Source organism: Enhydra lutris, unplaced genomic scaffold, assembly GCF_002288905.1.
Source record: "Enhydra lutris kenyoni isolate GAN:26980312 unplaced genomic scaffold, ASM228890v2 scaffoldscaffold91, whole genome shotgun sequence".
Taxonomy (NCBI): Eukaryota; Metazoa; Chordata; class Mammalia; order Carnivora; family Mustelidae; genus Enhydra; species Enhydra lutris.
This window is the reverse complement of record NW_019154175.1, coordinates 1,212,560-1,234,632: the sequence shown is the minus strand read 5'-3', so window position 1 is coordinate 1,234,632 and position 22,073 is coordinate 1,212,560. Positions and strand designations below refer to the sequence as shown.

At 35.6% G+C, this 22,073-nt stretch overlaps 1 protein-coding gene across 2 annotated transcripts in view; it reads left to right on the top strand.

The window, feature by feature from the left end:
- Nucleotides 1-22,073, top strand: part of LOC111162370 (synaptotagmin 14) — a 122,336-nt gene that overhangs the window by 32,805 nt on the left and 67,458 nt on the right. The window lies entirely within an intron of this gene.

The following is a 22,073-nucleotide window of genomic DNA, read 5'->3' as shown; positions in this document are numbered from 1 at the left end:
TTGTGATAAAATGAACACAGCAGAAAATTTACCGCATAGAAGTAGGACTTCATGTTAGTGGAATTATGGAATCATACAATTTTAGTCTTTTGTGTTGGTTTAGTTCACTTAGCCTAGTGTCTTTAAGATTCTTCCCTGTTGCATCACGTATCAGAATTTCATTCCTCTTGATACTCCACTCTGTGTATGTGTGTCTGTCTGTCTCTCTCTCTGTATATAGTACAGAGAGTATATAGGCAAATTATTATCCAGCAGCTTTGCTCATTATTTCTAATAATTTGTCTCTAGCTCTGGCTAGGAACACCTGTACAGTGTTGAATGCTAGTGACGGCTTCTTGTTCTTGTTTTTTTTTTTTTTTTAAGATTTTATTTGTTTATTTGACAGAGATCACAAGTAGGCAGAGAGGCAGGCAGAGGAAGAGGAAGGGAAGCAGGCTCCCTTGCTGAGCAGAGAGCCCGACTCGGGGCTCGATCCCAGGACCCTGGGACCATGACCTGAGCCAAAGGCAGAGGCTTTAACCCACTGAGCCACTCAGGCGCCCCTCTTGTTCTTGTTTTAAAGGGAATGCTTCTAATGTTTTCCTCTTACGATGTTTGCTGTGAGCATTTGGAAGATATAATTTATTGAGTTAAGGAAATTTTCTTCAGTTCCTAGTTTTTTAAGACTATTTTTTAGTCATCAGTTGATGTTTAACAATATCAGTTGCTCTTTCTGAGCTTATCAGGTCACATGGTCTTAAAGTTTTGATCTGCTTGTTTTGTAAATTATATTAAAAAAAATATCTATGTTAAACCAACCTTGCATTCCTGCTGTTGAATCAAAGTTGCCATGCTATGTTTGGCTTACTCTTGTGTTTCCCTTGGGATTTTTACAGTTATGTTCCTGAAGGAGTTTACTGTAAAAATGTCCCTTCTCATATTGACCTTGTTTGAGTCCTAGAATCCAGGTTTTACTAAAATCGTAAAATGAGTTTCAGATTTTTCCCTCTTTCTCATTTCTCTAGAAATGTTTTATGAAATCGAGAGTATCTGTTCTCTAAATGTTTGGCCTAGCCAATTTGTAAAGTCTGCCTGTACTGTAGAAGTTTTTTGTGGGTCGATTCTTACTTAGTACACAAATGTTATGCCAGTAATTGGGTTCCCTATTTCTTCTTGAGTCAGTTTTGGTAAATTATATTTTCCCAGGAATTCTCTATTTTATAAGTTTTCAAGTCATGGTAATGAAGTTATTAATCATAATCTTTGCTTAATCTTGTTAGGGTTTGTTTCTCTTTTTTCCTAAGTTTTTTTCAAGAAAGCTGGTTTGGGTTTTTATCAATATTCTTTATTGCATATATTTTTAAATCTCATTAGTTCTGTGTTCTTTATTTTATTTGTTTTCTTTGGACTTTTCCTTTCTTCAGCATCTTGAGTTATATAGGTTGTTATCTTTTTTGTGTTCTAACATGTACACTTAAGGATATACATTTCTTTTTATTGTTTTAACTATAGCACATATTTTAGTATATAGTATTTCCATTTCCATTTGTTTTTATAATTTTCCTAATTCCTATTGTGATTTTTAGTTATGCCCTGAAGTTTAAAAAATATCCAGACATGGTAAGATCATGGCTACTTTGTCAGCCTGGGTGCCCACTTCCCAGTGACTGTAATGAGACCCTTCCTGCCAACCGGCAAAGGATATATAGCACGGGTGAAGAATAAACCCCTGTTGTTAAGCTGCTAAATAAATAAATATTTAAAAATATCCAAACATATAGAAAATTTCTAGAGGTTTTCAGTAAAAACAAAAACAAAAAAAAACAAAAAACCTCTTCCTGTTCCTGAGTTCTAAATAATTGTGTTGTGATCAGATAACAGATATTGACTCTTGTCATTTGTTAAAACTTGCTTTTTTTTTTTTAAGATTTTATTTATTTGTCACATTGAGAAAGATCACAAGCAGGGGAAGTGGCAGGCAGAGGGAGAGGGAGAAGCAGGCTCCCCGTTGAGCAAGTGGCCCGTTATAGGACTCGATCCCAGGATCCTGGGATCATGACCTGAGTGAAGGCAGACACTTAACTGACTCAGCCACCCAGGCATCCTAAGACTTGCTTTTTTGTAACTAATATATTTATTTAGGAGGAAGGGGAAGATTGTTCATGTTGAGTGTGCCCATCAAAAGAATATGTATTTTTAAATTCTTAGTTTCAAGTTTCTATGAATGGCCTTTAGTCAGCTTACTGTGTTCAGATCTGCTGTTCCTTCCTAAATACTTTTCTGCTTCACCTTTTATTCATGAAGAGAGATGTGTTAAGTCTGTCACCTGTGATTGTGGATTTGTCAGTGTTTTTCTCTTGGGATTCTGTCCATTTTTCTTTAATTATTTTAAAATTATATTTCAAGGGACTTACATGTTTACAAATGTATATATTATATTTCTGATACATCATCTCCTCTATCAATACATAGTATTAGCCCTCTTTATCCCTTTATTTTTATGCCTTTTGAGAAAAATCTCAAAATCTATTTCATTTGATGTAATACACTCACCTACCGAGTTATTTCTGCTGATACTTGTCAAATATGTCTTTTTCTGTGCTTTAATATTCAGCCTTCCTACATTCATAGTTCTAAGTATATTTCTTAAACTTTAGTTCCCATGTATTTATTGTAGTATTTATTATAGTTATTCATATGTCTGAATTCATTTCTGCCATATTATTTTTCTATTCACTCCCCTTTTTCTATGCTGCTTTGTCTTCATTTTTTTGCTTTTGTCTGACGGGACTTTTATAGAACTGCAGCAGCTCTTTTCTCCCATTTCCCATTGATTTCACAGGTGTTCAGAATGATTTGAAACAATCTAGCTGAATTCCCCCGGGCCAGATGAAATTAGGGTCCCCTACTCCTCCACCATCTTAACTCCTCTTTCTAATGGGGTTTTAAAGAGTGTAACATAGTGTGCTGAAATTTTTGGTGGTCTTTTGCATTTGTTGACATCTGTGCCTCTAGAAATAGCCTCAGAAAAGGGTATATTTGTAAATGTTCTAAACAACTTTAGGAATTTAGCCACAATCATAGAAAACACTGTTCACATTAGAGTTGAAATTACTGATAAGATCTAGAATAGTATTAATGTAAAATGCTTGCAGAATGTAATGGTCACTTAGATTACTTTCTATAAACATCTTATTTTCAGGAAGGAAAAATGTTTTTATTTTTTCCTGTTTTAATTTTTACAACAACTTCTCGTGCCCTTTTTTCCAAGTCCTTTTGCATTGTGCAATCACCATGCATTTAGGTGTTGAATCACAAACCAGATAGGATCTTGAGAGCTAGTAGTTATGTCAAGTATCAAAAGGTAAAACCAGAAAGGAGATTCTCTAGTTCCCTGTCAGTTTGTTGCATCATTAGTTAAAGAAGTATTGCCTTCATTTATTCCAGTTCCAAAATGGAGCTGTTAAATATTGCAGATTCATAGTAGTTAAAATTGCAGGGATCTTTCTTTTATTGTCATTATTGTAGGGATCTTAATGATCTAACTCATTCTTTTCCTTTTATGAACATAGGCCTAGAGTTTGGGTGCTTAACTTAGCTTCTTCGTAGAAGATCATGGACTCAGACCCAGGTTTTCTCCCTCCCTCTTCAGTGTTTTCCTCCTTATCCCTGACATAAAAACTTCACAAATTAGGTTTTCTTCTGAGTGCCAGTAGCATTTTAGTACATTCCGTATTGCCTACTGCAAAATTGGTACTAAAATAAATACATGTTGTTTACCTTTTCCTGGGAGAGGAAAACAGGTAAACTTGGAATTGCTCTGTTTTAGGCAGTTTGCACTTCATTATCTTGGGCAAAAATGAGACACACTGAAATGAGATGGATGCTTTCAACAGAGGCCTACGTGTTATTTCCCCAAACCAGCCTTAGCAGAACATGGCTTTGGATCTGTTGCACTAATCATGACAGAAGCTGATTTAGGTGGATAAGTTTTCTCTGCTCAACTGAATTCAACAAGAATAGAGTATGTTTTCCACAGTCCTTAGTGATAAGGAAAACAGGTACTAAAAATTTCCTTTGAGTGCTTGTAAGAATTTCAGGGGCTCCTGGGTAGTTCAGTGGGTTAAAGTCTCTGCCTTTGGCTCAGGTCATGATCCCAGGGTCCTGGGATTGAGCCCCGCATCAGGCTCTCTGCTCAGCCGGGAGTCTGCTTCTCCCTCTCTCTGCCTGCCTCTCTGCCTACTTGTGATCTCTCTCTTTGTGTCAAATAAATAAATAGAATCTTAAAAAAAAAAAAAAATAAAGATACTGCTTTAAAAAAAAAAAAAGAGTTTCAGAGATGTATTATTTTTCCCTCAGCTAATTTTGATTTAAATGAAGTAGTCCTATTTCCTTTAACTGTTCTTATGGTTTCTATTTGGAAACTTTTTATAATCGTTCAGTAACTATAAAAGATTCTTTCCCTTTCTACAGATGGAGAAATTGAGGCATTGTGAGGTTTGACTTGGAACCTCTGTGTGGAATTCACTGTATCAGACTGAATGTGTAGCTTATATGTAATGCTTGTAAATTCCAGAGCTTTCCCTTAGTAAGTCATATATTCACATATTAGGCAAGAAAAACATTGTGTTTGCTTAATCTATACGATCTTTAAGTCACAAGTCTTTAGATAGAATAATATGCATTACCAGATTGAAGTTTTTTCATCATTAAAATTAGAATAATTAAACATTCATTTAAAGGACATATCTGTCTACATTTAATAATGTAATTCTTGCGATTTATATTGTTTGAAGAGAATGCAACTTATGGCTTATGTGTCTACATTTGTTTTAAAAAATAAAATTACATAACTCTGATAGGAAATCTGTCTCACCACGCCTTATATATTTATGCCACATTTTAAAATGTAAGTCACAAAAGGAGATGCTCAAAATATTTCTTGTTAGAAGTCATGTTTGATACTCAGTTCTTAATTTTTTAAAAAGATATTTAATAAAAGATTTTAATTTATTAAGAAAAATGAGACTGCTACAATAAGCCAAAAGTACAGATAGAATGAGATGATTTCTGATATAGATTAAACAATTTTTACTGGTAATTTTGCCTGATAATTAAAAAAAAAAAGGCATTCTATTCAATTTTGCAAAAATGTTCTTGTGAACAGCCAACAGTTCACCTGGACATCCTGTATGTTCCCATGATGACGACTTCTGACATTTTCTGTTATGGGTTGTATGATACAAGTGTCCCTATTTTATATTGTCCTTAATATAATTAGGAGTTTTCATTACTGAGCCCAAGTTTATCGTGGGCTTTCAGGTTTTACTTTGGACCCTATGAATCACTGATGGACTGCTGTACTGATCTGTTTTAATGTTTGTACCTTTTCTTTTATAACCTCTTATTTTTTACCCAGTGATTTGATGTCTACTCAGATTTTTTAAATAAGTTGCTGGTCAGCTGCTTTGTTTAAATATATATATGTATTTTTTTTCTAAAAAGCACAAATACTAGTACAATTAGAAATTCAACAATTAGAAATTCATGGTGTCTAGATGGCTTGATTCCTGCCATGTCAGTTTTCTTGTGTTTGATGAGACACATAAAGCAGTTGTGGGAGAATGCTTGTCACTGGTATCCATGGTAACCCCAAAGATACTTTGGAACTCAGATGGATAGAGTAAGCCACAGTAATAGGTCTCATTATAAGGGCAAAATACATAAAAGGTTCAGGTATATGCTTTTAATTAGTTTCCAAAAATAGCTAGGACTGGAAAGGATGCCATGAAATAATATAATAATATTTTTCATTGTTAGAAATAATATGGGCAGCGTATGAAATTTAATGCTTGTCTTTTCTCTTAATAAAGTAAGGGAGATGTGCACTCCAAATACTCACAGTAGTGTAGTTTCTCAAACATAATTTGGACAAGGGAGTGCGCATTGATAAAAGGGAGGATTAGTTTCATATTGATTCAAATGTTGAATTTGTTTATTGCTCTTAATTCTTATTCCAACAAGACCCATTAGGCTTTTCTTTATAGATTCTAATGGGCCTAGGAACCATACTCTTTCTATACAGCGTGTAAGAATGAGTCCATGCATTTTTATGTTAAAACGCAAATAAGACAGTAGCCAAAATTCTTACTGTTCAGGTATATTAAATTTTCAGTCTTTTTTGAAACATATTAATTTGAATGAGTTAAAACAGGATTCAGGGGAAGTAGACTAGAATAATTAAGTATTTTCTCTAAGAGAATTATGATGGATAAAAGATTAATAACTCTTTTAAGACAAAATTCTTTAAAGATTTTCTTTTGAATTGCAATCTGTAAAGAATAATCTTGTATTGCATTGCAATTCAACACATTATTTCTTCCTGTTGCTATAGAAACTAATTCTGGTGCAGCTGTGATTGCTAATCAAAATTCTAACATTATACAACCTTTTTCCCCTTAGTGCTTCATTTTATTTTTAGTTACAAAATAATAAATTTCAATGGTGAGTTCATAACAATGGTCAAAACATTAATGCAAAGATTTTTAAAAATTTAAGTCCTTTTCTGTGAAAACAAAGAGGTATTCTTATTGTATAGTTTCAGTATGAGTAACAAGAAAACAAAGCCTTTTTGCTGAATTACAAAGGTCTATAATTGCTATATTACATCAACATTGTGAAGCACTTAACAGCTTCATAATCCTAAATTGCTACTATTTCAACCATCTATTTTTGAAATGTCTGGTTACTGGTGTGATAAAAATGAAAAAATAAAAAGTCCTAAGAATGCCTGAAGTCTTTTAAAACAAAATGGGAATGAAAACTGCCTTATTGTTTTATCCTCAAAGAATTAAGATCACATCCCCAGTTTATGTCATAAGTAAAAGCTACTTAGTTGTTCTCATTCTTGTCTTTATTAGTATATAACCACCACCCCACCCCCAACCCCACCAAACTGCACTGCTAATAAAATCATCCAGTGTAAATCTGTATATTTTACAGGCCAGAACTGAATTACATTTTTTGTCTTTCTAAGAATATTGGTTCTTTTCCATTTCATAAAACAAATATAAAAACGTCTCACCAAATTATTCATAGCAAAAAATGTAATATATAATCTCAACAGGGCTTAAGCTGATTCTAAAATTAAATCTTTGGTATGTGTTATAATATCAATTACAGTATATTATTTGCATATATAGCACTTACAGAATTATATTTTCTGATTCAATACATCAGATAAGATAAATAAAGCTTATAAAATATATTATTTCAGATTATTGTTTGGTTTAAATTAAAACTCATGTGAAAAAGCTAATGGGGAATGAAGCAGATATGATTTAATAAGATTTAATAAGACACTTGTATTAATTTTTTAACTTATACTTTTTTACTCATTTACTGATGTGCATATTTTTTGTGTGATTAACAGGAGCATATAAAATTATAAAAGTATATAAATGTGGGAGACTTGAGAAAGTACCAGATATCGAAAATTTGAACGTGGAAATAAAGCTGGCTAGATTTTATTACATTTCTTGCATCTCTGATGTAGTTTGAATACCATAAACCCCTGGCTATCTATATCCCTCAAAAATAATGGGGAATTCATTCCTTAAGCATGAGAATTCTTTAATTTAAATGGAAACCTTTCTGATTTGTGTTTTATACTTCGTTTAGTGAAATCTTTAATGATAATTTTAGGGTCACAACTAATACTGATTACTAGGTCAATCCAAAGTAAAAGCTGTAAATTAAAATGTTCAAATCTAATAAAGATGGCATGGAGTATATATATTGCTAAATGACATGAGATGAGCAGTAATCCTATATCTTGCTTTTTGAATAATCCTTGTTTGGTTACTTTTTATTATTCCCTCTTTTTTATAAGGTTAGAGTAAGGTGACATAATGTTCTGTACAGTTTAGCAGAGTAGAGTTCCTGTGAAATTTATCTGCAAACATATTTAGAAGTCCTGTTGCTTTTTCTTAAGAATACTAAAAAAATGAAAAATATCTAGGTCTAATTCGTTTACCCTTTCTGATTCTCACCTACCCTGCTGGGTTCTTACATTAATCACACACTTAAACATCTCAGTTAATTTTCAAAAAGTCCCAATGACATTGGTGCTAATATATCTAATTATCCCTAACTTACAGATGATGAAATAAAGGCGACAGAAATGTAAATAAATTTCCCATAGTCACACATCTAGTAAATGGCAAAAGTAGAATTAGAATCTGGCAGACTAAATCCACACTCTTAAGTATTTTTTTTTGGCAGACTAAATGCACATTCTTAAGTATTTTGGTTTTTGTTTTTTGTTTTTTTCTACGTTCTTAAGTATTAAGTAATGTTAAGTTTTGTATAGACCATAGATTATTTGATTGACTACTTTAGGTAAGTCATAAAAATAGAATCATACAGTATTCTTTCTTTTTGGTTTATTTCATTTAGCATAATGTCTTCAAGAACTGTTCATTCTGTAGTATATGTTAGAATTTCATTTGTTTTTATGGCTGAATAAATACAATTTATTGTACGCATTACCAGATTTTTTTCAAAGATTTTATTTAGGGGCGCCTGGGTGGCTCAGTGGGTTAAAGCCTCTGCCTTCAGCTCAGGTCATGATCCCAGGGTCCTGGGATTGAGCCCCACATCAGGCTTTCTGCTCAGCATCAAGCCTGCTTCTCCCCCTCCCCCCGGCCTGCCTCTCTGCCTACTTGTGATCTCTCTCTGTCAAATAAATAAATAAAATCTTTAAAAAAAAAAAAAAGGATTTTATTTATTTGAGAGAGTGCACTTGCACACAGGAGAGGAGCAGAAGGGGCACACAGGAGAGGAGCAGAAGGAGAGGGAGAAGGAGACTTCCTGCTGAGCAGAGAGCCTGATGCAGGGCTCAATCCCAGGACACGGGGATCGTGACCTGAGCCAACGACAGATACTTGACCCACTGAACCACCCAGGTACCCCTGTATCACTAGATTTTTATGGTTTTAAAGCAATATATATATAACACACACATAAATACGTGGTAGACACTGTATGTAGCCATATAGTTTGTTACCATATGGTTTTTTACAGAAAGTCTGTCAGTCACTAAATTACATTACATTTAATGTAATTTAGGTAATTACATTAAATGTGCATGGTTTAAATATATGCCTATTAAAAGGTATAGGTTGTGAGATGAAAAAAATTTTTAAAGCATGACTACATATGAAAGTAAGATCCATGTATATGGAAACCTAATTTAAATATAAAGGCAGAGATAATTTAAAAGTTAAAGGATAGAAGGGTGCCTGGGTGGCTCAGTCAGTTGAGCTTCTTACTTTTGATTCCAGCTCAAGTCACAATCTCACAGTGAGATTTAGCCCCACGTTGGGGATTGATTGCTTGAGATTCTCTCCTTTTCCTCTGCTCCTCCCCCCCCAATAAATAAATAAAATCTTTTTTTGTGTGTGAAAAGATAGACAAAAATGATATACTATACAAACACAAATTTAGAGAAAGCTGAGATGCCTATATTTATATTAGACAAGGAAGATTATAGGGCAAGTATTATGGGGATAAAGAAGAACATTTTCACAATAATGAGTCAACTCATCAAGAAGATAGAACAATCCTAGGGCATCTAGGTGGCTCAGTTGGTTGAGCGTCTGCCTTTGGCTCAGGTCATGATCCCAGAGTCCTGGGATTGAGTCCCACATCAGGCTTCTTGGCCAGAAGCTTGCTTCTTCCTCTGCCTGCTGTTCCTCCTGTTGTATACTCGTGTGGGCGTGCTCTCTCTCTCTCTCTCTCTTTCCCCCTCTCTAAGAGATAAATAAAATATTAAAAAAAAATAAAAAGAAGAAGAAGAAGACCTAATAATCCTAAATAACAGATTCAACAAAATTGAAGCAAAGGAGCCAGGCATTTATAATTAAATTTAGAGATTTCCAGTAATTCTCTCAGTAACAAAAGTAGAAAGAAAATCAGTAAGGAGGCGGAAAGAAGACTTGAACAGCAGAATCTACCAACTTTTAACTGACATTGATAGAACATTCCACTCAATGGTAGCAAAATGCACTTTTTTTCCCCCAAGATTTTATACATGTATTTGGTAGAGAGAGCGCAAGCAGGGGAAACTGCAGGCAGAGGGAGAGGGAGAAGTAGGCTCCCCACTAAACAGGGAGCCTGATGTGGGGTTGATCCCAGGATCCTGAGATCATGACCTGAGCTGAAGGCAGATGCTTAACTGACCAAGCCACCCAGGTTCCCCACAATTTATACTCTTTTTAAGTGTGCCTATATGTTTTCCAAGAAATGCCATATTAAAACATTTAAAAAACTTATAAATATGGGTCAAATAAGCAATCATAAGGAAAATTAGCATTTTGAGCTGAATGAAAGTGAAATTACCATATATCAATATGATTCAGCTGGCAGTGCTTAGGCAGAAATTTGTAACATTAATTGCTAATAGTAGAAAGGGAAAAAAGTTGAAAATCAGTCATGTAACTTTTTCCTATAAGAAATTAGGAAATTTAAAGAACAGCTAAACATAAGAAGGGAAATAATAAAGTAAGAGTGGAAAACAAATAGGTATATGAACAAACAAAAGAGAAAATCAATGAAGCCAAAAGCTTGTTTTTGAAAAAACTCAATCAAATTTATAAGTCTCTACCCATATTGACCAGGAAAAAAAGGAAAGACAAATAATCAACATCAAGAATGAAATAGGGGGCGCTTGGGTGGCTCAGTGGTTTAAGGCCTCTGCCTTCGGCTCAGGTCATGATCCCAGGGTCCTAGGATCGAGCCCCGCATCGGGCTCTCTGCTCAGCGGGGATCCTGCTTCCTCCTCTCTCTCTGCCTGCCTCTCTGCCTACTTGTGATCTCTGTCTGTCAAATAAATAAAGAAAATCTTTAAAAAAAAAAAAAAAAAGAATGAAATAGGGGGCGCCTGGATGGCTCAGTCAGTAAGCGTCTGCCTTCAGCTCAGGTCATGATCCCAGGGTCCTAGCATCGAGTCCCACATTGGGCTCCCCGCTCTGTGGGAAGCCTGCTTCTCCCACTCCCACTCCCACTGTTTGTGTTCCCTTGCTCACCGTGTCTCTCTCTGTCAAATACAATCTTAAAAAAAAAAAAAAAAGAATGAAATAGGTACATTATTGCAGATCCTTCAGATGTTATAAGGACTATAAAGAAATATTATGAACAACTTTATGCCAATAAATTTAACCTAGTTAAATAGACACAACCAAATCTTCCTCAAGAAGAGAGAGAACTTCAGTTGCCCTATATTTACAGTTAAAAACTCTTGTGAAGAAAACTCTGGGCCCAGCTACCTTCATCAATGAATTCTACTAAACATTTTTAAAAAGAAATGTATTAACAGTTCAACACAAACTCTTCCAGATAATAAGAAAAGGAGTTAACACTTCCCAAGTTCTTGTGAGTTCAGAATTACCATGATAGCAAAAACTGGCAAAGGTATTATAAAGAGAAAAAGGTCAATGTTGCTCATATGCAGAATCTTCTAAGGATACCAACAAGTTAAATCTAGCAGTAAAAAAAGAATAACTTATCATTACCAAGTAGGGTTCATCTTAGGAATACAGATTTAGTTTAATATTGGAGGATCAATCATTACATTTCTCCACATAACAGAATAAAGTAGAAGGTCACAGAATCCTTCCCTACACTTGAGGAGAAACATTCGACAAAACTCAATTTCCATTCATGACAAAGTTCTAGCAAGCTTTCTAAATCTCTGATTACAGACTTTAACAAAACATAACAAAAATTTTTAAAATCCCATAAGGCTAACACCTTAGTGGTGAAATTTTGAATGCTTTTTAAAAAAAAAATCCACTATATGGCAAAGATTCCCTTTCTCATTACTGTTTTATTGGTGTTTTATTCCAGGTGTTTTATTACTGTTTTTTTTTGGTGTTTTATTCCAGGGTCTAGCTGGTGCAATAAGGCAAGAAAAAAAAAATCATAGAGATTGGAAAAGAAGAAACCAAACTATCTTTGTTTGCAGATGACATGACTATGTAGAAATTTCTAAAACCTATGAAGAATTTTTAAGATACCAGATCAATATAAAAACATCTAGTTTCTGTTTACTAGCAAAAGTAATTGGAAAATACATTTTAAGAAATTATCATTTATGGTGGTATCATTAAACAAGTCTTAGGAATAAGAATAATAAGCAATGTCTTTACACTGTAAACTACAAAACTTGAGATAATTTAAAGAAGACTTAAATGTATTGGTGTATCAATTGGTGTATCATTGACTCAATGTTGTTAAGATGTTGGTTCTTCCCAAATTTATCTAAAGATTGAATATGATCCCAGGTAAAATTCCAGTTCTTTCTTTCTTTTCTCTCTCTCTTTTTTTGTATCCTATGAAAAGCTAAAATATTTATGGAAATGAAATTGTCAAAGAGTCAAAGTTGTGGAAAAGAATAGCAAAATAAAAGGAGAAAAACAAGACAAGATGAAATCAGAGAGGGAGACAAAACTTAAGAGACTCTTAATCTTAGGAAACAGACTGAGGGTTGCTGGACGTGGGTGTGAGGGTGTTGGGGTAATTGGGTGATGGGCATTAAGGAGGGCATGTGATGTAATGAACACTGGCTTTATATAAGACTGATGAATCACTAACTCTTCCTCTAAAACTAATAGTACACTATGTTAATTAATTGAATTTAAATTTTTAAAAGTATAAGGCAAAACATGTCAGAATAAAGTATTACAGAGGTTAAAAAAAGATAAGAGGATTTACACTATCTGCTTTCAAGATTTAATGTAAAACTACAGTCATCAAGAAAGTGTGGTATTGGCACAAGGCTAAACATGTAGGTTAGTGAAAGAAGGGAGAGTCCATATGTAAAGAGACCCACACACATGACAGTTATTTTCAGCGAGGTGCCCAGTGAATTCAGTGAGGAAAAATAGCTTTCAGTCAGTGGTGCTGGAATAACTGGAAATCCATAGAGAAAAATCAGTGTCAAGTGTTGCCTCACACCATACACAAAAATTAATCCCACGTGGATTGTAAACCTAAGTATAAAAGCTAAAACTATATAATTATGAGAAGACCTAGAAAATCTTTGTGACTTTGGGGTAGGCAAAGATTTTCTTGATAGGAATCAGAAGGCATGAATCATAAAAGAAAACTGAAATGATTATGACTACCTTAAAGTAAAAACGCTCTTCAAAAGACACTATTAAAAAAATGAAAAGGCAAGCCATAGACAGGAAAAAGATAGATTTTATAAAGGGCTGTATCTAGATTACACAGAGAACTCTGATGAGTCAATTCCAAGAAATGAACAACCTAAAAATGTGCACATTTTCGGACATATGCGTCCCTGGAGATTTATGAATGGCAAATAAATGCATGAAGATATCGTTACTCATTTGGGGAATGGAAACTAAAACCACCATAATATATAGCACTACACAGCCAGAAACATGGTTAAAACTTAAAAGACTAGCAATACCAAATATTGGTGAATGTAGAATAAATGGAATTCTCATATCCTGAAAGTTTGAATGCAAAATTGTACAGCCTCCTGGAAAATAGTCTGAAAGGATAAATTGTATCCCTACAGTAGAAAACAGTTGCTTCAGATGTTTTGTCCAGTTTTGTAGTTGTTTACGGGAGGAAGACTGACCAAATACCAGTTAATCCCTCATGCATGAAAACAGAATTGCTTGATATGATTTTCAGTCATTCATTAGCATTAAATATTTTCTGTAGGTAAAATTGAATGGCATTGAACACAAAGATAAAATGGGAAACAAAAGTATTGATTGAAATTGACATCATAATCTTGGGGCATGCTTTCAAAATTCATCTAGGAGTCTAATTTATCAAGACTGTTGCCTTTTTCAATTTGGGAAAGAATTAGACTTAAAATACATGAGGTTAAATTTTAGAAGTTATGGTATTTTCTGAGTATTTGTGTTTTAAGTTGTATTGGGGATGTAAATGTGTCAGGCCCCAGAGCCATTCCGGGTGAGACCAGTCTGCCAGTCTCTGCTCTCAAGTCCTTACATCCAGCCAGACCATCGGCAACCCAGTCATTGAGACCAACTCTTACTCTAAGCAAAGTTGAAAATCAAACAGGCTACTAAGAATTCTGTCCACTGAGAAGATTTTCTTTCCGTATCATTTTTCAGGGCCTCCTCTGAAAGGATTATAATATCAGAGCATTCCACTTCTAATGGTTTTGGCATATCACTAGACATAATGTTTTAATTCTCTGTTAACCTTCAGTAGTCCTACTGTACTCACATGGCAATGCACGCAGATTAAGCAAAATACAGCAGGCATACCTCTACTACCTGCCTGTGCCTTCAGAGCTTACTTGGTCCTCATCCACTATCTGTTGGTTTCCCTTGATGGCAGAGTGCAGCTTGATACTCCCAACTTTATAGCTAGATGAGCACATGCTATCTCCTTCCTACGGGGCAGTTTGGATCAGTTAGCTACCTGGTGTCCCTTGATCCTCCAGTTAGTTTCTGGTTGATATTAAGAGTAGGCCAGGAGTTGTTTCTCAAAAACCAACAAAACACTTCTCATTTCACTTGAACTGACTATGATCTTTAACAAAACCTAAGAATCAAAAAATGGGAGACCATGAATTGATTTTCTACTCAGAAAATAGGTGTACTGGGTAAGATTGTACTGGTAGAAAGCAGCTATATGTGAAATATAGTTTGATTCAAAAATTATTTCAAACCACCAGAAAAATAAGGTGAGAAAGATTAATAAAGAGTTTTAAGGCATGGTACAAAAATAATCTGAACACTATCTTGTAATAAAATGTGTTTGGAGGTACAAAAAATCATAATTTAAAAATTCTGTTCGGGTCCCCTGCCCATTTTTTAATTGGATTGGTTGTTTTTTTTCATGCTGAGTTCTCTTAAGTTCTTTGTTTATTTTGGCTATTAACCTCTTACTGGATAGGTCATTAGCAAATATCTTCTCCTGTTCAGTAGGTTGCCTTTTTGTTGACGGTTTCCTTTGCTGCACACAAGGTTTTCATTTTTGTGTAATCCCATTAGTTTAATTTTGCCTTTTTTTTTTTTTTTTTTTTTTTTGTCTAAAGAGACATATCTAGAAAAATGTTTCTGTGACTGATCTCAAAGAAATTGCTGCCTATGTTTTCTTCTAGGAGTTTTTTATGGTTTTAAGTCTCACATTTAGGTTTTGGATTTTCTGTTGTTTGTTTTGTTTTTTTTTTTTTTTTTACCCATTTTAAGTTTATTTCTGTATGGTACAAGGAAGTGGTCCAGTTTCATTCTTTTGCATGTAGGTGTCCAGTTTTCCCAACACCATTTGTCGAGGAGACTGTCTTCTCCCTGTTGTATATTCTTGCCTCTTTTGTTGTAGATTAATCAACTGTGTAAGTGTAGCTTATTTCTGGGCTCTCTGTTCTGTTCCATTTATCTATATGTCTGTTTTTGTGCCAGTACCATACTATAGCTTTGTAGTATATCTTGAAATCTGGAATTATGCTACCTTTAACTTTGTTCTTCTTTCTCAAGATTACTTTGGCTATCCAGTGCCTTTTGGGTTTAGTGTTATTCCAGTTATATGACAAAAATGTTGGTATATTGATTAGGGATTGCATTAAATATGTAGATTGCTGTGATGGCATAAATACCAATTATATATGAACATTGTGCTTAATATACACTGAATACTATAGCACTTCAAAGAGGTTACTATCTAGTGGGGAATATAGAGAAAATATAAGTGGTTGATAAAGATGTGCTCCTCCTTACATACAAGGGAAGTGCAAATTAAAACAAGATACCAACTTTTACCCATCAGATTGGCAATAAGATTTAAAATCTTGGAAGCAAAAATGTCAGCAAAGATATGGCCAAAAAAAAAAAAAAAAAATCTCGAGTCCTCCAAAGCAATTCCACCATCAGGGCTTCTTAATACTTTTTCAAGTGTCATCACCTACCACAGGCATTTGAAGACCATTTGGTTTGCTTAGTCTTTAAAGGTCAAGTATAAAGCTTACCATACCATACATTCCATACCATGGATCATCTGTTGTTCTGGGTGCCACTCAAAGCTGAAAGCTTTTTATTTTACCTTGTAGATGGCTCAAAGCTGCATACTCAGATACGGAATGTGCTGCTTTCAGAGTGTAAGAAGGCCAGCCAAACTTCTTGTCTCCTTCTTAGTGGAACACAGACAAAGGGTAGGAAATTCTCTTTGACATTGGGAGGAATATTCCATCATACTCCTGTATTCTCAGGAACTTGATGGAGGAGGCAAGCCCTTGTATTATCATCAGATTGAGTTCTCAGTCCTGTCACACATGTACATTTTACCAAGGCACTTCAATCCCTCAACTCTTCTACTCTCTGGGTCCTAATAGCTTGCTGTCATTCGGAGGAGGATCAAGGGCATGTAGCCTGGAATGTTGAGGCAGCCAGGGTCTCTGCAGAGCAGATTGTGGCATAGAACAAGAATATTTTATTATATTTCCCTGAAGCCGGGAAGTAGCAGTATTGCTTTGGCAGGTGAAAATAACATGTTCCTTTTGTTCTCTCTGGATTGTTACAAAGGAAAAAGCATTTGCTACGTAAAAGCTACATATCAAATACCAAGGCTGTTTTAATTTGCTTAATAAAGAGACTCCATCTGGAGTGGCAACTCCAGTTAAAGTCGTCTTCTAATTAGAAGTTTATGATAATCTGCCATCATTTTTCAAGCTTATTAATTTTCTCAGTGACCAAACTAGTGAAGACATTCACTAAACTTGCAATTCTCAAGTCTCTGGTGGTAGACTAATCTCTCCTGTTCTCTTGGGATGACTTGTTGCTAGAGAAAGGAAACTAGTGGTTTCTAGCAGTCCCTTCCTACACCATATAGGCATTGCTTAGAAAGCTGAAGTGTGGATTCTGCCAATTGCTAAGAGTATATATTCTAATTATAAGCCCCTAAGCTGGAAAAATAACAGCAAAGTGATTTCCTCGATTTATTCTTAGGTATTTGATGTTATCTGGTGCAATTGTATGTGGGATTGTTTTTAAATGTCATTTTTTAGTTTTCCATTCGTGTGTGTAGAAATTCAATTGATCTTTTTAGCATTGATAACCGTATTCAATGACCTCACTTAATTTGCTTACCAACGCTAATAGATTATCTCTAAAGCATTGGGGGATTTCTATATCTCAGTCATCATCTGAGAGTAATAACAGTTTTGCTTCTTTTTTTCCAGTTCTTTCACATCTTTTTCTCACCTTATTGTAATGGCTAGAACTTCTGGTACATCGTTGAATAGAAGTGGTGATAAATAGGCATCCTTGTCTCATTCCCGATACCAGACATAAAGCTTTCAACATTTCACCATTAAATATTATGTTTGCTGCAGGACTTTCAAAGATACTCTTTATGGGATAAAGGAATTTGCCTTTTATCCCTCATTTGCACAGAGCAGAGATTTTATGAATAATGAATTTTGTCAGATTTTTTTTCAAATGCTTTTTAAAAATTGATTACAGTTATCACATTACTTTTTACCTTTAATTCTTTTAATGCAGTAAATTAGATAAAGTTTCTAATAGTAAATCCATCTTGCATTTGTACAGTACCTTTATATTCCTAGTGTAAACCTAAGTTGGTTATGATGTAGTTCTCTAAGACTCTGGGTTTCATTTGCTAATACTTTGTGTTGAATTTTTGTAGCTATGTTCACAAGAGGGATTGGCTTATTCTTTTCTTGTAAGATATTTTATCAGGCTCTGGTAGCAAGTTTATGCTGGCTTCATAAGACAATTTTACAAGTGTTCCCTCTTTTTTTTTATTATCTAAAATATTTCGTATGAAATTGGTGATTTTTCTTCCTTAAATGGTAAATTTCCCTGGGCTTTTCTTTGTTAAGAAAGTTTTAAAATAGGAGTTCAATTTCTGTAATAGATAATAAGATTATATAATTTTCCTGTTTCTTGGCTCTGTTTAGGTTTTATTTCTTTAAGAATTTGTATCATATGATTTTCAAATTTTCAAAGAGAGATGACAATGTCTTTTTTATGGGGAATTTTTTAAGCATCCACAAAATTAACAAAAGTTGTAAAAACAGTACCCCAAAATAGTGCAAAAAATAGTACAAAATCCTTTTACCCCCTCAAGCTATTTCAGATAAGGATCTAGTTCAAGATCATGTGTTGTCCTGTCTCTTTTAGTCTCTTTTTAGTCTCCTTCAGGCTAGACCAGTTTTTCAGTCATTTCTTTTTGAAGACAACAGGGCAGTTAATTTTTAGAATATGTGCATTTGTCTGATATTTCTCGTGACTAGATTCAGGTCATGCACCTTGAACTGGAGGACCAAGGAGGTGTTGCTTGTTCCTCTCATCGCATGCTACCAGGTGATGCACACTTCGATTTGTCGTGTTATGTTACTCACTTTGATCTCTTCATTAAGGAAGTATGCACCCTTCTTTTTAAAAAGATTTTATTTTTTTATTTGACAGAGAGAGCATAAGTAGAGAGTCAGGCAGAGAGTCAGGGGGAAGCAGGCTCCCTGCTGAGCAGAGAGCCCGATGCAGGGCTCGATCCCAGGACCCTGAGATCATGACCTGAGCCGAAGGCAGAGGCTTAACCCACTGAGCCACCCAGGCGCCCCAGGAAGTATGCACTCTTAGTAATAAAGTACTTTGTAACTATGTACATAATCTGTTCCTCAGAGGTCTTTCAGTTTATTCATGTATTTATCTATGTCTAGATGGACTGAAGTTTTCCTTTTTTTCCTCAATGTGTTAGAATCAGTTACTTCAACTATTTATTTTGTAGCTCAAATTCTGGGATTTGTTCAGTGCAAACCCCGTCAGGCTGGCCTCTTTGTCTTTTTGGCATGCCCCCCTCATTCTTTGAATACATTCTTATTCTCAGCTTCTTTTCCTAGTCCTGAAATTTGCTGTTTCTTCACGGAGTCCTGGTTCCTTTTAGTGAAGAGTAAATTTAGAAACCAAGATCTGGGTACTAAGGGGTACACTGCTACTGAGGTGGCATTCCCTTTTTTTTTTAAATGGTAGTGCCCTAGGGTTTATTAAACCGTTCCTTAGTATAAGCACTGGGGCTTGCCCATGGTGTTCTCAATGTATAAAGCCTGGACATTCTACCAGTTCTCCTTGGACAATGACACCAGAAAATTTACAGTTAAGTGGATGTTGTACATGAGCTAATCATCTGTCGTCCTCACATAGCCAGTGGTCACTGCCAGACCCAGCACATTCTTCCTCAGGAATTTGATGGTAGACTTCACTTCATCCACTATGGCCACCATGTTGTCATTGGGTCAGCAAGGAAAGGAACTTGCCAGCCTTATTCAGGCCTGGGCCCAGGATTCATGGGATCTGCTTGATCAGAGATTCTGAAGCCAAAAAGGCATCCTACTTCTTGGCCAGCCCCTAGCCAAGCCAAAGACGGTTTGAACTCACGACCCTGAGATCAATATTTGGACGCTTAACCAACTAAGCCACCCAGCAGCCCCTATTGAGGTGTTGCTCTTAAACCCTCTCAGTGGACAGAGCTAGGATCGTTAGGAATGGGTGTGTGTATGTGTGTATGCATATTACATGCATATTTATGTTATAATTTACTTGCTATTTAAAAACTGAGCTCACACTGATATCCTCAATTCTAATCCAAGACCACAGTTTTAGATTTTCCCGTTTCCATATTTGTAACTTCCTTTTCCAACACAGAGAGAGAAAGAAACCTTGCTACCATTAAACTTAACATATTTATCATTCAATTAATCGCCTCCTCTTCCTATTTGGGCTCTGCGATCCCCTATAGACTTTCCTACTTGTGGATGTCCTCATGACGCTAAGAACGTGGGTTCTGACACTCCAGAGCAGCTTGCCATCCAGACTGGATGTCCTTACCACCCTGCCAAAGCTCTTACTTCCTGCTTGGGGTCAGATACCTTCCAGAACTTCCTCTTTTCCCCACACAGTTGCATTCCTCACCCACCTGGGCTCTAAAACCACACTCCAGGTTGCCCGTACATGTGGAGACCTTCCCCATCTGGTTTTCCTGTGTCAGGCAACTGTTCTCATACACTTTCACAGGTGCACCCCCGTGTGGGTTCCCTCTTCAGCCTTCCAGGGCTTCGATAACCCACACCAGTACCCCCTCCATGGCTCTGATCCTTCTCAGGCTTTGACTCCCCTTTCCCTCATTACAGACACACTGCTCACCCTCTTTGGACTTTGTTGCCCCATGCCAGCTGCCCCACTATGGGGAACCTTCTTATGCTGACTCTGGCTCTCCGTGCTGGGCATTTCTCACCCAGCTTGGGCTTCAGCATGCTGTTTAGGGGTGTCCCATGGATGGGTGCCCCCTTTACCCTCTGTGACCTCTGACACCTCACGCTGGGCTGTCCCTATATGGACATGGATGCCCTTCTTGTCTCTCTTGGGCTCCCAAATAGTATGCTGGGCTTCTCCCATGGGTAGACGTCCTCATCCCACCCAGGCTCTGACATAAGCCACTACCAGTGCATGCTGCTGCCTCCTTCAGCCCCGCTGATTAGCTTTAGGACTGAAATTTCCAAAAAAGGAAAGGATGAAAGAAAAGCTTGCTATCTTTTTAATGTCTGAAGGGTTTGAAATGATGTCCTCCTTTGTGTTCCTGATATTAATAATTTATACCGTTTCTCTTTTTCTTCCTAACTAGTCTCTTCCAGCAATTTATCACTTTTATTAGTGTTCTCAATGAATTATATTTTGGTTTACTAAATGCTGTCTTTTGTGTGTATATTTTTTGTTCTATTTCTGCTTTTTATTATTTCATTCTTTCTCCTTTCTTTGAGTTAACTTGTTTTTTTGTTTTTTTAAGTTTTTAACTTCTCAAAGTGAATAATTAGGTCCTTGTTTTTGGCCTCACTCCCTTTCCTTCCCCAACACATGCACTAAGGCCTGTAAATTTCCTTCTAAGTATTTGGCTTTAGCCACATTCCACAAATATTTATACAGATTTTTTTTTAAGATTTTATTTACTTATTTATTTATTGAGAGAGAGAGAGAAACAGATTTCCCACTGAGCAGGGAGCCCGACTTGGGGCTCAATCCCAGGACCCTGAGATCATGACCTGAACCAAAGGCAGATGCTTAACTGATTGAACCACCCAGCTACTCCCAGATTATTTTTATTATCCTCATTTTCAGTACACTTTCTAATTTCTATTGTGATTTCTTCTTTGACCCATGAATTATTTAGAAGTGTGTTTTGATTTCTGATTGCTTTATCTATATTTCTGTAGTTTTTTAGTTAGATTTTTATTTCCTATTTCTAGTTTAATTTCACTGTGGTCAGAAAATACCTTCTTTATGCTTCCTGTTTTGTGAAATGTGTTGTGCCTTAACTTACTATATGGTATGTGATTAGTTTTGGCAAATTTCTACAGACACTTGAAAACTGAATTCTGCAAATGTAGAATGTTTACCACTTTTTAGAGCTGAGGTTCTCAAACTTAGAAAACCAGTCTCAAATATGTTAAAAATTCCAGGTCACATTCCAGATATGCATGCATCCTGTGTTTTTGTAAGGTGGAAACATACTTTGTCTTCTTTTGTGGGTGCTGCGCAATATGCAGATGGTAACATGCTTCAGATATTTCCATGCATGACTCCTTTTATGGATCTGTCATTCCCACAAAATAGAGTATGGAATTAGGTTGTAAAATAGTAGGTTATCCTCACTTTGGCATTTGATAGTTCAACCAGAAATTTCCCCTTAAAGTTGGATGTTTACAGTGTAATTTAACAACTGTGGTATAAATTCTTATTTTATAAAACAGTTGTATTAAAAATTTTCCAATATCCATTAAATTTTAGCCAACTTTTAGTTTTACTGTGCATATGATATGAAGTAATTGCCAGTTAGAGAAAGAAGATATTGTTGCAAAAGAGTGAAAAAGGAAAAATCTTCGTTAACTGCATTTTTTTTTAAAGATTTTATTTATTTATTTGACAGAAATCACAAGTAGGCAGAGAAGCATGCAGAGAGAGAGGAGGAAGCAGGCTCCCCGCTGAGCAGAAAGCCCGATGTGGGGCTCGAACCCA